Below are 15,347 nucleotides of genomic sequence, written 5' to 3' on the forward strand. Positions count from 1 at the left end.
GCTTCACCGAGGTCTTTCATTGAAAAACTCTTATCGAAGTATCCCTTTATGCTATCCAGAAATTCTATATCATTTCCAGTCAGTAATATGTCATCCACATATAATATCAGAAATGCTACAGAGCTCCCACTCACTTTCTTGTAAATACAGGCTTCTCCAAAAGTTTGTACGAAACCAAATGCTTTGATCACACTATCAAAGCGTTTATTCCAACTTCGAGAGGCTTGCACCAGTCCATAAATGGATCGCTGGAGCTTGCACACTTTGTTAGCTCCCTTTGGATCAACAAAAACCTTCTGGTTGCATCATATACAAATCTTCTTCTAGAAATCCATTCAGGAATGCAGTTTTGACATCCATTTGCCAAATTTTATAATCATAAAATGTGGCAATTGCTAACATGATTCAGACAGACTTAAGCATCGCTACGGGTGAGAAGGTCTCATCGTAGTCAATCCCTTTAACTTGTCGAAAACCTTTCGCAACAAGTCGAGCTTTATAAACATTAACATTATCGTCAACATCTGTCTTCTTCTTGAAGATCCATTTATTCTCAATTGCTTGCCGATCATCGGGCAAGTCAACCAAAGTCCACACTTTGTTCTCATAAATGGATCCCATCTCAGATTTCATGGCTTCAAGCCATTTTGTGGAATCTGGGCTCACCATCGCTTCTTCATAGTTCGTAGGTTCGTCATGGTCTAGTAACATAACTTCCAGAACAGGATTACCGTACCACGCTGGTGCGGATCTTACTCTGGTTGACCTACGAGGTTCAGTAACAACTTGATCTGAAGTTTCATGATCATCATCATTAACTTCCTCACTACTTGGTGTAGGTGCTACTTTCCAATAAGGGAGCAGGTACAGTTACCTTATCAAGTTCTACTTTCCTCCCACTCACTTCTTTCGAGAGAAACTCCTTCTCTAGAAAAAAATCTGAATTTAGCAACAAAAGTCTTGCATTCGGATCTGTGATAGAAGGTATACCCAACAGTCTCCTTTGGGTATCCTATAAAGACACATTTCTCCGATTTGGGTTCGAGCTTATCAGGTTGAAGCTTTTTCACATAAGCATCGCAGCCCCAAACTTTCAGAAACAACAACTTTGGTTTCTGGCCAAACCACAGTTTATAAGGCATCGTCTCAACGGATTTTGATGGTGCCCTATTTAACGTGAATGCGGACGTCTCTAAAGCATAACCCCAAAACGATAGCGGTAAATTAGTAAGAGACATCATAGATCGCACCATATATAGTAAAGTACGATTACGACGTTCGGACACACCATTACGCTGTGGTGTTCCGGGTGGTGTGAGTTGCGAAACTATTCCGCATTGTTTCAAATGAAGACCAAACTCATAACTCAAATATTCTCCTCCATGATCAGATCGTAGAAACTTTATTTTCTTGTTACGATGATTTTCAACTTCACTCTGAAATTCTTTGAACTTTTCAAACGTTTCAGACTTATGTTTCATTAAGTACATATACCCATATCTGCTTAAATCATCTGTGAAGGTGAGAAAATAACGATATCCGCCACAAGCCTCAACATTCATCGGACCACATACATCTGTATGTATGATCTCCAACAAATCTATTGCTCTCTGCATAGTACCGGAGAACGACGTTTTAGTCATCTTTCATATGAGGCACGGTTCGCAAGTACCACGTGATTCATAATCAAGTGGTTCCAAAAGTCCATTGGTATGGAGTTTCTTCATGCGCTTTACACCGATATGACCTAAACGACAGTGCCACAAATAAGTTGCACTATCATTATCAACTCTGCATATTTTGGCTTCAATATTATGAACATGTGTATCACCACTATCGAGATTCAACAAAAATAGACCAGTCTTCAAGGGTGCATGACCATAAAAGATATTACTCATATTAATAGATCAACCATTATTCTCTGATTTAAATGAATAACCGTCTCGCATCAAACAAGATCCAGATATAATGTTCATGCTCAATGCTGGCACCAAATAACAATTATTTAGGTCTAATACTAATCCCGAAGGTAGATGTAGAGGTAGCGTGCCGACCGCGATCACATCGACTTTGGAACCATTTCATGCGCATCGTCACCTCATCCTTAGCCAATCTACACTTAATACGTAGCCCCTGTTTCGAGTTGCAAATATTAGCAACAGAACCAATATCAAATACCCAGGTGCTACTGTGAGCATTAGTAAGGTACACATCAATAACATGTATATCATATATACCTTTGTTCACCTTGCCATCCTTCTTATCCGCCAAATACTTGGGGCAGTTCCGCTTCCAGTGACCAGTCTGTTTGCAGTAGAAGCACTTAGTCTCAGGCTTAGGTCCAGACTTGAGTTTCTTCTCTTGAGCAGCAACTTGTTTGCCGTTCTTCTTGAAGTTCCCCTTCTTCTTCCCCTTGCCCTTTTTCTTGAAACTGGCGGTCTTATTGACCATCAACACTTGATGCTCCTTCTTGATTTCTACTTGTTTAGCCTTTAGCATTGCGAAGAGCTCGGGAATAGTCATATTCATCCCTTGCATATTATAGTTCATCACGAAGCTTTTTTAGCTTGGTGGCAGTGATTGAAGAACTCTGTCAATGACACTATCAACAGGAAGATTAACTCCCAGTTGAGTCAAGTGATTATGATACCCAGACATTTTGAGTATATGTTCACTGACAGAACTATTCTCCTCCATCTTGCAGCTATAGAACTTATTGGAGACTTCATATCTCTCAATCCGGGCATTTTCTTGAAATATTAACTTCAACTCCTGGAACATCTCATAGGCTCCATGATGTTCAAAACGTCGTTGAAGTCCCAGTTCTAAGCCGTAAAGCATGGCACATTGAACTATTGAGTAGTCATCAGCTTTGCTATGCCAGACGTTCTTAACGTCGTCAGTTGCATCAGCAGCAGGCCTGGCACCCAACGGTGCTTCCAGGACGTAATTCTTCGGTGCAGCAATGAGGATAATCCTCAAGTTACGGACCCAGTCCGTGTAATTGCTACCATCATCTTTCAACTTTGCTTTCTCAAGGAACACATTAAAATTCAACGGAACAACAGCACGGGCCATCTACCTACAATCAACATAGACAAGCAATATACTATCAGGTACTAAGTTCATGATAAATTTAAGTTCAATTAATCATATTACTTAAGAACTCCCACTTAGATAGACATCCCTCTAATCCTCTAAGTGATCACGTGATCCATATCAACTAAACCATGTCCGATCATCACATGAGATGGAGTAGTTTTATTGGTGAACATCACTATGTTGATCATATCTACTATATGATTCACGCTCGACCTTTCAGTCTCCGTGTTCCGAGGCCATATCTGTTATATGCTAGGCTCGTCAAGTTTAACCTGAGTATTCTGCATGTGCAACTGTTTTGCACCCGTTGTATTTGAACGTAGAGCCTATCACACCCGATCATCACATGGTGTCTCAGCACGAAGAACTTTCGCAACGGTGCATACTCAAGGAGAACACTTATAATTTGATAATTTAGTGAGGGATCATCTTATAATGCTACCGTCAATCAAAGCAAGATAAGATGCATAGAATATAAACATCACATGCAATCAATATAAGTGATATGATATGGCCATCGTCATCTTGTGCTTGTCATCTCCATCTCTGAAGCACCGTCATGATCACCATCGTCACCGGCGCGACAGCTTGATCTCCATCGTAGCATCGTTGTCGTCTCGCCAATCTTATGCTTCTACGACTATCACTACCGCTTAGTGATAAAGTAAAGCATTACATGGCGATTGCATTGCATACAATAAAGCGACAACCATATGGCCCCTGCCAGTTGCCAATAACTCGGTTACAAAACATGATCGTCTCATACAATAAAATTTAGCATCATGTCTTGACCATATCACATCACAACATGCCCTGCAAAAACAAGTTATACGTCCTCTACTTTGTTGTTGCAAATTTTACGTGGCTGCTACGGGCTTAGCAAGAACCATTCTTACCTACGCATCAAAACCACAACGATAGTTTGTCAAGTTGGTGCTGTTTTAACCTTCGCAAGGACCGGGTGTAGCCACACTCTGTTCAACTAAAGTTGGAGAAACTGACACCCGCCAGCCACCTGTGTGCAAAGCACGTCGGTAGAACCAGTCTCGCATAAGCGTACGCGTAATTCGGTCCGGGCCGCTTCATCCAACAATACCGCCGAACAAAAGTATGACATGCTTGTAAGCAGTATGACTTATATCGCCCACAACTCAGTTGTGTTCTACTCGTGCACATAACATCAACGCATAAAACCTGGCTCGGATGCCACTGTTGGGGAATGTAGTAATTTCAAAAAAAATCCTACGCACATGCAAGATCATGGTGATGCATAGAAACGAGAGGGGAGAGTGTTGTCTATGTGCCCTCATAGACCGAAAGCGGAAGCGTTATCACAACGCGGTTGATGTAGTCGTACGTCTTCACGATCCGACCGATCAAGTACCGAACGCACGACACCTCCGAGTTCAACACACATTCAGCCCGATGACGTCCCTCGAACACCGATCCAGCCGAGTGTTGAGGGAGAGTTTCATCAGCACGACGGCGTGGTGACGATGATGATGTTCTACCGACGCAGGGCTTTGCCTAAGCACCGCTACGATATGATCGAGGTCGATTATGGTGGAGGGGGCACCGCACACGGCTAAGAGATCAAGAGATCAATTGTTGTGTCTATGGGGTGCCCCCTGCCCCCGTATATAAAGGAGCAAGGGGAGGAGGCGGCCGGCCAGGGAGAGGCGTGCCAAGGGGAAGTCCTACTCCCACTAGGAGTAGGACTCCTCCTATTCCTAGTAGGAGTACGAGAGGGGGAAGGAAAGGGAGAGGAGGAGAAGGAAAGAGGGGGCCGCCCCCTTGCCCTAAACCAATTTGGTTTGGGCCTTGGGGGGGCACGCCCCACACCCCCCTTGCTGCCCTCTATTTCCACTAAGGCCCATGTAGGCCCATTAAGCCTCCGGGAGGTTCCGGTAACCCCCGGTACTCCGGTAAAATCCCGATTTCACCCGGAACACTTTCGATATCCAAATATAGGCTTCCAATATTTCAATATTTATGTCTCGACCATTTCGAGACTCCTCGTCATGTCCGTGATCACATCCGAGACTCCGAACAACCTTCGATACATCAAAACTCATAAACTCATAATATAACCGTCATCGAAACATTAAGCGTGCGGACCCTATGGGTTCGAGAACTATGTAGACATGACCGAGACACGTCTCCGTTCAATAAGCAATAGCAGAACCGAGATGCTCATATTGTCTCCCACATATTCTACGAAGATCTTTATCGTTCAGACTGCATAGCAACATACGTTGTTCCCTTCGTCATCGGTATGTTACTTGCCCGAGATTCGGTCGTCGGTATTGTTGCGTAACGTAGTAATTTAATTTTTTTCCTACGTACACACAAGATCATGGTGATGCATAGCAACGAGAGGGGAGAGTGTTGTCCACGTACCCTCGTAGACCAAAAGCGGAAGCGTTAGCACAACACGATTGAGTAGTCGTACGTCTTCACGATCCGATCGATCAAGTACGAACGTAGGGCACCTCCGAGTTTAGCACACGTTCAGCCCGATGACGTCCCTTGAACTCCGATCCAGCCAAGTGTTGAGGGAGAGTTTCGTCACCACGACGGCGTGGTGATGATGTTGATGTTCTACCGACGCAGGGCTTCGCCTAAGCACAGCTACAGTATTATCGAGGTGGGCTATGGTGGAGGGGGGCACCACACACGGCTAAAAGATCAAACAGATCAATTGTTGTGTTTGGGGTGCCCCCTGCCCCCGTATATAAAGGAGCAAGGGGGGTGCAGCCGGCCAGGGAGGAGGCGCGCTAGGAGGAGTCCTACTCCCACCGGGAGTAGGACTCACCCCTTTCCTAGTTGGATTAGGACTTGGGAGGGGGAAAGAGTGGAGGAGGAGAAGGAAGGGGGGGCGCCGCCCCCCTCTCATTGTCCTATTCGGACTGGGGGGGGGGGGAGGGGCGCGCGGCCCTACCCTAGCCGCCTCTCCTCTCTTTCACCTAGGCCCACTAAGGCCCATTAAGTTCCCGGGGGGTTCCGGTAACCTCCCGGTACTCCGGTAAAATCCCAATTTCACCCGGAACACTTCCGATATCCAAACATAGGCTTCCAATATATCAATCTTCATGTCTCAGCCATTTCGAGACTCCTCGTCATGTCCGTGATCACATCCGGGACTCCGAGCAACCTTCGGTACATCAAAACATATAAACTCATAATATAACTGTCATCGAAACTTTAAGCGTGCGGACCCTACGAGTTCGAGAACTATTTAGACATGACCGAGACACGTCTCTGGTCAATAACCAATAGCGGAACCTGGATGCTCATATTGGCTCCTACATATTCTACGAAGATCTTTATCGGTCAGACCGCATAACAACATACGTTGTTCCCTTTGTCATCGGTATGTTACTTGCCCGAGATTTGATCGTTGGTATCTCAATGACTAGTTCAATCTCGTTACCGGCAAGTCTATTTACTCATTCCGTAACACATCATCCCGCAACTAACTCATTAGTTGCAATGCTTGCAAGGCTTATAGTGATATGCATTACCGAGTGGGCCCAAAGATACCTCTCCGACAATCGGAGTGACAAATCCTAATCTCAAAATATGCCAACCCAACAAGTACCTTTGGAGACACCTGTAGAGCACCTTTATAATGACCCAGTTACGTTGTGACGTTTGGTGGCACACAAAGTGTTCCTCCGGTAAACGGGAGTTGCATAATCTCATAGTCATAGGAACATGTATAAGTCATGAAGAAAGCAATAACAACAAACTGAACGATCAAGTGCTAAGCTAACGGAATGGGTCAAGTCAATCACATCATTCTTCTCATGATGTGATCTCATTAATCAAATGATAACTCATGTAAATGGTTAGGAAACATAACCATCTTTGATTAACGAGCTAGTCAAGTAGAGGCATACTAGTGACATTCTGTTTGTCTATGTATTCAGACATGTATCATGTTTCCGGTTAATACAATTCTAGCATGAATAATAAACATTTATCATGATATAAGAAAATAAATAATAACTTTATTATTGCCTTTAGGGCATATTTCCTTTAGTCTCCCACTTGCACTAGAGTCAATAATCTAGTTCACATCACCATGTGATTTAACACCAATAGTTCACATCACAATGTGATTAACACCCAAAGGGTTTACTAGAGTCAATAATCTAGTTCACATCGCTATGTGATTAACACCCAAAGAGTACTAAGGTGTGATCATGTTTGCTTGTGAGAGAAGTTTAGTCAACGGGTCTGTCACATTCAGATCCGTATGTATTTTGCAAATTTCTATGTCAACAATGCTCTATACGGAGCTACTCTAGCTAATTGCTCCCACTTTCAATATGTATCTAGATCGAGACTTAGAGTCATCTGGATGAGTGTCAAAACTTGCATCGACGTAACCCTTTACGTTGAACCTTTTGTCACCTCCATAATCGGGAAACATATCCTTATTCCACTAAGGATAATTTTGACCGCTGTCCAGTGATCTACTCTTGGATCACTATTGCACTCCCTTTCTTAACACAGTGTAGGGTATACAATAGATCTGGTACACAGCATGGCATACTTTATAGAACCTATGGCTGAGGCATAAGGAATGACTTTCATTCTCTTCCTATCTTCTGTTGTGGTCGGGCTTTGAGTCTTACTCAATTTCACACCTTGTAACACAGGCAAGAACTCTTTCTTTGACTGTTCCATTTTGAACTACTTCAAAATCTTGTCAAGGTATGTACTCATTGAAAAAAATTATCAAGCATCTTGATCAATCTCTATAGATCCTGATGCTCAATATGTAAGCAGCTTCACCGAGGACTTTCTTTGAAAGACTCCTTTCAAACACTCCTTTATGCTTTGCAAAATAATTCTACATTATTTCCGATCAACAATATGTCATTCACATATACTTATCAGAAATGTTTTAGTGCTCCCACTCACTTTCTTGTAAATACAGGCTTCACCACAAGTCCGTATAAAACTATATGCTTTGATCAACTCATCAAAGCATATATTCCAACTCAGAGATGCTTGCACCAGTCCATAGATGGATCGCTGGAGCTTGCACATTTTGTTAGCACCTTTAGGATCGACAAAACCTTCTGGTTGCATCATATACAACTCTTCTTTAAGAAATCCATTAAGGAATGTAGTTTTGACATCCATTTGCCAGATTTCATAAAATGTGGCAATTTGCTAACATGATTCGGACAGACTTAAGCATCGTTACGAGCGAGAAAATCTCATCATAGTCAACACCTTGAACTTTGTCAAAACCTTTTTCGACAAGTCTAGCTTTGTAGATAGTAACACTACTATCAGCGTTTATCTTCCTCTTGAAAATCCATTTATTTTTCTATGGCTTGCCAATCATCAGGCAAGTCAATCAAAGTCCACACTTTGTTCTCATACATGGATCCCATCTTAGATTTCATGGCCTCAAGCCATTTCGTAGAATCTGGGCTCATCATCGCTTCCTCATAGTTCGTAGGTTCATCATGGTCAAGTAACATGACCTCCAGAACAGGATTACCGTACCACTCTGGTGTGGATCTCACTCTGGTTTACCTACGAGGTTCGGTAGTAACTTGATCTGAAGTTACATGATCATCATCATTAGCTTCCTCACTAATTGGTGTAGGAGTCACAGGAACAGATTTCTGTGATGAACTACTTTCCAATAAGGGAGCAGGTACAATTACCTCATCAAGTTCTACTTTCCTCCCACTCACTTCTTTCCAGAGAAACTCCTTATCTAGAAAGGATCCATTCTTAGCAACGAATGTCTTGCCTTCGGATCTATGATAGAAGGTGTACCCAACTGTCTCCTTTGGGTATCCTATGAAGACGCACTTCTCCGACTTGGGTTTGAGCTTATCAAGATGAAACCTTTTCACATAAGCATCACAACTCCAAAATTTAAGAAACGACGGCTTAGGTTTCTTGTTAAACCACAGTTCATACAGTGTTGTCTCAACGGATTTAGATGGTGCCTTTTTTTAATGTGAATGCAGTTGTCTCTAATGCATAACCCCAAAACGATAGTGGTAAATCGGTAAGAGACATCATAGATTGCACTATATCCAATAAAGTACGGTTATGACGTTCGGACACACCATTACACTGTGGTGTTCCAGGTGGCATGAGTTTGTGAAACTATTCCACATTGTTTTAATTGAAGACCAAACTCGTAACTCAAATATTCTCCTCCACGATCAGATCGTAGAAAATTTATTTTCTTGTTACGATGATTTTCCACTTCACTCTGAAATTATATGAACTTTTCAAATATTTTAGACTTTATGTTTCATCAAGTAGATATACCCATATCTGTCGGATTTTGGGTTCCGGCAGACCCTTGAGGTTCAAACACTGGGGTGCGCGCGGAGATCTCTCCCCTACTGATCTACGTCCAGTCTCCTCGCGTGATCGAAGCTGGAAACAACAAACAACACAAGGGACACAAGGTTTATACTAGTTCGGGCCATCATTGTGGTATAATACCTTACTCCAGTGTGTGGTGTGGTGGATTGCCTCAGGGGCTGATGATGAATAGTACAAGGGAAGAACAGCCTCGCGAGAGGTGTTCTTGAGCTGGTGCGATGAACTGCTAGGTTGAGTTCAGTCGCCTCTCTCTCTCTCTGCTAGGGTTCTACCAGATCTCTCCTCTCGATTGATCCACCCCTACTCTGTGGTGGCTAGCTCTATTTATAGAGGCCCTGGGCCTCTCCCCAAATAATGAGCGGGAAGGGCGCCAACAATTGGCCATTTGAAGGGGAACATATAGTACAATTATGCCTACAAGTATGCTACTCTTCGTTATGCCGTTTGGCACCGGGCCCGACAAGTCGGCCCGGGGACTTGCCGCCTTACACTACGAAATGCTTCCTGCAGTCGGACAAGTAGTGTGTAAACGCCTAAACCGTCTCCTGTCAGAAGCCGCAGCTCGCAGAGTGACTGTACAGTGGGCAGAAGTAAGGTAGAATGGGCATTCGCATGAAAAATGGCTAAGGACTCAAAGCATAAAGCATAGTTCAAGACGGCCTCCAGCCTTTTTGCAAACCGACTCTCGAATAGTCAGATTGCCGCCTTCTATTCAACTTGCTAAAAAACTCTTAAAATGGCTAAGTACTTGCCTTCCCAAGTAGCCAATCATTTGATCCAGCGGCAGTCCGCAGAGCGGCTGTCCGATTGGCAAGGCAGGCAACTAAGAGAAAGCGGCAAAGGAAAAAAGCCAAAAGAGAAATGAGCAAGAAAATATAGAACTTGGATAAATATATTTACATAACGTAGGCCCTTGGCCGAATCTTCAAGCAGAAGTTCAAAAAACACCCTGCGGGTGGAATTGTGCGAATTAACAAGTTCTTCAAAGACTACTGAAGCAGATAAAATAAAGGTAAAGCGGCAGCTTAGGAATCAGCAGACGGATTCGGAGGGTCGGAGGAGGCGGCAACGTCAGGCGTCAGGGCGGCCGGCTGGGTAGTCTCGGCTTGATCGCCTCCGGCGGCAGTCGGGTCGGTCGCACGCGGCTCGTTGCTGGAGGCGCGGTCGAGCTAAGGCTGGCCGTCCGCTCCGTCTTCTGGTGCCTCCATCTCGCCTCCGTCCTCCGCCTCACCTTCCTCCTCGACGCTGGAGCCAATCACTTCCGCCGAGTCCTCGCCATAGTCTGGGTTCATCCCAAACCACTCCGGCGGTACCTCCTCGCCGTCTTTAGACCGCTCGGGGACGAAGATGCTGGTGTATGTGTACTTGGCGATCGCCGCAGCACGCTTGACATGGGTGTCTTCCGCAGCTACCAGCTCCGGCTGGGCCTCTGACCGAAACGTGGCCAGCCGGTCTAGATCCAGCCCTGGATACCACGCCTTGACGAACTCCAAGGCCCGACGTGCTCCAGCTCGGGCCGACGAACCCTTCCAGGCCTCAAGACGACCAACCGCGTCCTCTAGCCAGTCGGCAGTCAGGCTGGGGTGTGTGGAGCCTGCATGTCCGGCCACATGGCGGCAATCGCCTGGGCACCGACGCGCTGAAGCCGGTGCAGCATCCGGTGAGTCGGCCGAAGGCGAGCCTCGATGCTCAGGATGTGCTCGTCAAGGGTTCGGGGGGCGTCAGCGGCGATCTTTGCGCCATCCGCCCTCCGACCTTCACGGTCAGCCTCGATGGCTTGGATGGCGGCCTGCAAGTGCCCAGGAAAGAAGTCTGCCAAGACGGAAGAAACGAAGAAGCAAGTCAAAAATAAGGAGTCGGCATGACTTATAATCGGCAGCTCAAAGAAAGAAAGTAAAGAAACTCACCATCAACGATGTCTTCAATATCATGGAAGCCGGAGGCCAGCATTGCCTCCTTGTCAGACCAGGAGGAGCGCTTGCTCGCGAACTCGGCCAGGAGGGCGGTTTCCGTCTCTTCCGCTGTCGGATTTCGGGTTCCGGCAGACCCTTGAGGTTCGAACACTGGGGTGCGCACGGAGATTCCGCCTCCTACCTACCTGCACCCCTCCGCCATGTTAGGATCTAAACTACGGAAAGAACAGCACAAGAGACACATGGTTTATACTGGTTCGGGCCACCGTTGTGGTGTAATACCCTACTCCAGTGTGTGGTGTGTGGATTGCCTCTTAGGCTGATGATGGTGAACAATACAAGGAAGAAAGGCCTCGCGAGGGCCTGTACTTGGCTGGGGCGATGAACTGCTGGGTGGAGTTCAATCACCTTTCTCTTCTCTCTCTCTCTCTCTCTCTCTCTCTCTCTTAACCAACCGACCGAACTCCCTCAGCCCTCGGCTAATCGACCTCTTTGCTATGTGGGTGGCTGGTTCTCGATCCTCCCTACCTTGAGGGTGGCTAGTCCTATTTATAGAGGCCCTGGTCCTCTCCCCAAATATTGAGCGGGAAGGAGCCAACAATGGCGGGCTAATTTGAAGGGGGACAACAAGTATCAGCTATCCTGACAAAAGTAGTCTTCGCCTGTGCAAAGCTCTGGTGATGACGCCGTCTTGGGCTCCCCGGTGACCTCCTTCTCGTAGTCCTCCTGGTCTTGGTCTCGTTGCACCGAAATGGCAACCATTGCCTGATGCCTCGGTACTCCACGGCTGCGCTTGCCCCCTTTGCACCAAAGAGGGAAGGAGGACGCTGCGCGGGCTGGCACCCGCCTGGTGCCCTGAGTCGTCATGGCTTGCGTCACGGGCACCTCGTGAGGTACCCCGCCTTGATCTCTCCGCCTCCTTATGAGCCATCCTGATGAGGCCGTGCTCGAGGAAGCTCCACGTCGTCCGCCCCGTGAGGCTTGGCCCCTCACGAGGGTCTTGGGTTTGTGTTGGTGAAGATGGGCCATGCTGGGCCCCCCTTTGAGCCACGCTGCAGGCCGCAGGCAGGCAAGTCTGGGGACCCCGTTTCCCAGAACGCCGACAGTAGCCCCCGGGCCCAAGGCGCGCCCGGACTTGGCCGTGCAGGGAGGCGGAAGGGCAAGAGCGAAGCGCCGCGGGCCCTAACAGCCTGCGGCCTTGGGCGCCGTGTGGCGGTTGACTGGACGTGGGCGCCTCCACTTCCCCACGACGCCTCGACAACTGTACGGATTAGACAAGTCCCTGCATGCAAAAGGGGTCATGATTACCCGCGATCGTGGAGGTCGGCGGTTGGCCTTCGCCGGCTATAAATACGGGACGGCGCGCGCCCTTCCAGTCCATCCCTCCTTCCTCCTCCTTCTTCCCGATTCTTGCTCCGTCTTGCCGCGATGGCTCCGCTCCGCCGGTTCTCGATGGCAGAGAAGGGAAAGGCCCCCCGAGAGGGACCAGACCCACTCCCGCCAAAGAAACGGATCATCCTCCGTGGCCCGGACGAAGGGGCCCTTCAGGTGGTGCCGGGGCCTTGGGGCGAGCGGGCGCCGCCGTGGTTCCCGCTTCCATTGTACGCCCACATCGACGGCCCCGAGGGAGTTGACGCTGACTGCCATGGGTGGCGCCGCCATCGGCGCCGCCGGGTCACTAAGGTGTGGGTCGTCCCCCTTGGGGTCCACACCGAGGGCTCCTCCCAAGAGTTCGTGCTCCACGTCACCATCCCTCTTCAGTCTTGGATCCGCCTTCCTCCCTTCTTCGCCTCCATCATCCCATAGGGGGAGCCCCTAGAGCTCTGGCTGCAGCACGCCGGCTGCAGCACCCTCGCGACTGAGGCAGAGGTCGCGGTCGTCGCCTCGGGCGAGGTCTACATGACTCGAGGCTGGAGAGAGATCGCCCGGGTTTGCAGGACAAGCGGCGTCTTCATGATTCACTTGGACTACGACGGTGCTTCAGTGATGCTCTTCAAGGTCTTCGATGCGAGCGGGCGCCGGCTGGAGTGCTGCCCCGGGGAAGGTGGCCAGGGCCCTGCCGTGACAAGGACTCGGAACGCAACCCGCTCCCTTGGAGGCTCCTCAGGCGGTGGAGACGTCGGAGGTTCCAGCGACTCCGGTGAGCCCTTCGCGACTCCGGAGACGAGCGACGACAGCTACGAGCCCCCGAGCCGGCGCCGCTCCTCGAGCAGGGCGGGATCGTCAGGCCGCCGCTGACTCTGATCTGGATGGGGTTGGCGTCGATGCTTGACGACCCACTGTTGATGATGGCGTCTTTTGCACGGATGCGCGTAGTTTGCGTCCCTTTAGGATCTGTTCCCTGCGAGGAACCAAAAACGCGCCCCGTGGGGGCTTGTAAGGTGCATGTGATCCTGTTTTGTTAATATAACCCTTGTCGTAGAATTGCGCGAGTTTCTCATCCCGCCTTAGCTCAGTCCTCCCTTTCAAACCTCACGAGGGTTTGGTGCTCTGCGCCGACAGGTCCCAGTCCCAAGGCGGCTTCAGCCGTCGCTGGTATGCCAGGTCGCGATCCCGTGGTCAAGGCCAGGAGGTGAGCGACCCGGAGTCCGGTAAGAGCCCCTGAGTCGCGATGCTAAGGAGGTCCCCTTTGGTGCCCAAGCAGCCGTCGTTCGGTGAGAAAGGAGAGCGGCGTCGCTAACATGGGATAGCATTAGGTGCGGGGATGGTTCCACGGTAGCTGGCGCTTCCGGGCGATGACTTATCTTGAGGATCAGGGGCCGCTCCCTGGTGTGTCGCCGGGTCCGTGCATCGGCAGGTGCGAGGTTGCTTGGCGAGGTCCTCGTGTATCTCTCCCCTCTCGCTTTTGCTCCCCTTTATGCTCTACGTCCTCGGGTCCCGGCCCTCGAGCAAGTCTCAGCCGTCGCTGGTATGCCAGGTCGCGATGCCGTGGTCAAGGCCAGAGGGTGAGGGCTGGAGAGCCAGTAGGAGCCCTGAGTCGCGATGCTCAGGCACCCCCCCTTTAACGTGCAAGCGGTTCGCGCGGACAAGAGTGAAGGAGAGACCGCAAGGGCCTCGCCTGACGCAGCTCCTTCGAAAGGTCCTGCAGGTCGATCATAGAAAAAGCAAAGGGTTGCCATTACAATTGACAGTCAGCCGTTGGTTGCTTCCGAGGGGTAGTGAGGCACTGAAGGCTTGACGAGGTGACGCTGTGCGGGGCTGCCACGGCCAGAGCTCAGCCATCCAGGTTTGTCGGCGTTGCAGGGATGGACCCATGCGCAAGCGTCATGCCGTTTGGGAGCAGCTCCATTAGTTGGCGTCAGCTGAGCAGGCAACTAGGTAAAGCACATTAGCCGCGAAGGAGTGGATTCGTTCAAATGGATGCTGGGAATGCGGAGATCACTGGGTCAGGCCTGAGCGACTTGGGGGGTCATGCAGCCCGAGGGGGCGCCCCCAACAAGGTAAGCTAACGACGCGAAATAAAAAGGGATACACGCCGCAGGGATGGACCCACGCGGCCTGGGAGTAATGCAGCCCTGGGGGCGCTCCCAGCTGGAAGTGAAACTTGAAAGATGTCACATGATGATGTTGAGGACGAAGGGGTGTTGGTGTAGCAGGCTCGGTGGGCTGCGGGAGCCAATCCTCACGAGCCCCCAGGCCCAGGGGCCTCGGGAGGCTCCGGAGGCGCTGGCGGCTCCTCATGGGCCATCTCCATCTCTGTCAGGGCTGCGGAACGCCTGGCCTCTCGTGCCTCTGTGATGCCCCTCATGAGGTGCAAGTACGCGTCAGCCGCGTTCGGCAAGCCATAAGGCATGCGAACGTAGCTATGGGGTGGACCTCCGCAGCGCCCCACTCGCGAGGGCCAGAGGCGCTCCAGGGAGGCAACTCGGTTGAGCCCTGGTATGTCGATGCAGACACGCAGCCCACCATCCTCGCCTGGATGGGGGGCCACTGCTGGCAAGTGGCGGCCGCCTTTCA

The sequence above is a fragment of the Triticum dicoccoides genome, chromosome 4A, assembly GCF_002162155.2.
Source record: "Triticum dicoccoides isolate Atlit2015 ecotype Zavitan chromosome 4A, WEW_v2.0, whole genome shotgun sequence".
NCBI classification, from domain to species: Eukaryota; Viridiplantae; Streptophyta; class Magnoliopsida; order Poales; family Poaceae; genus Triticum; species Triticum dicoccoides.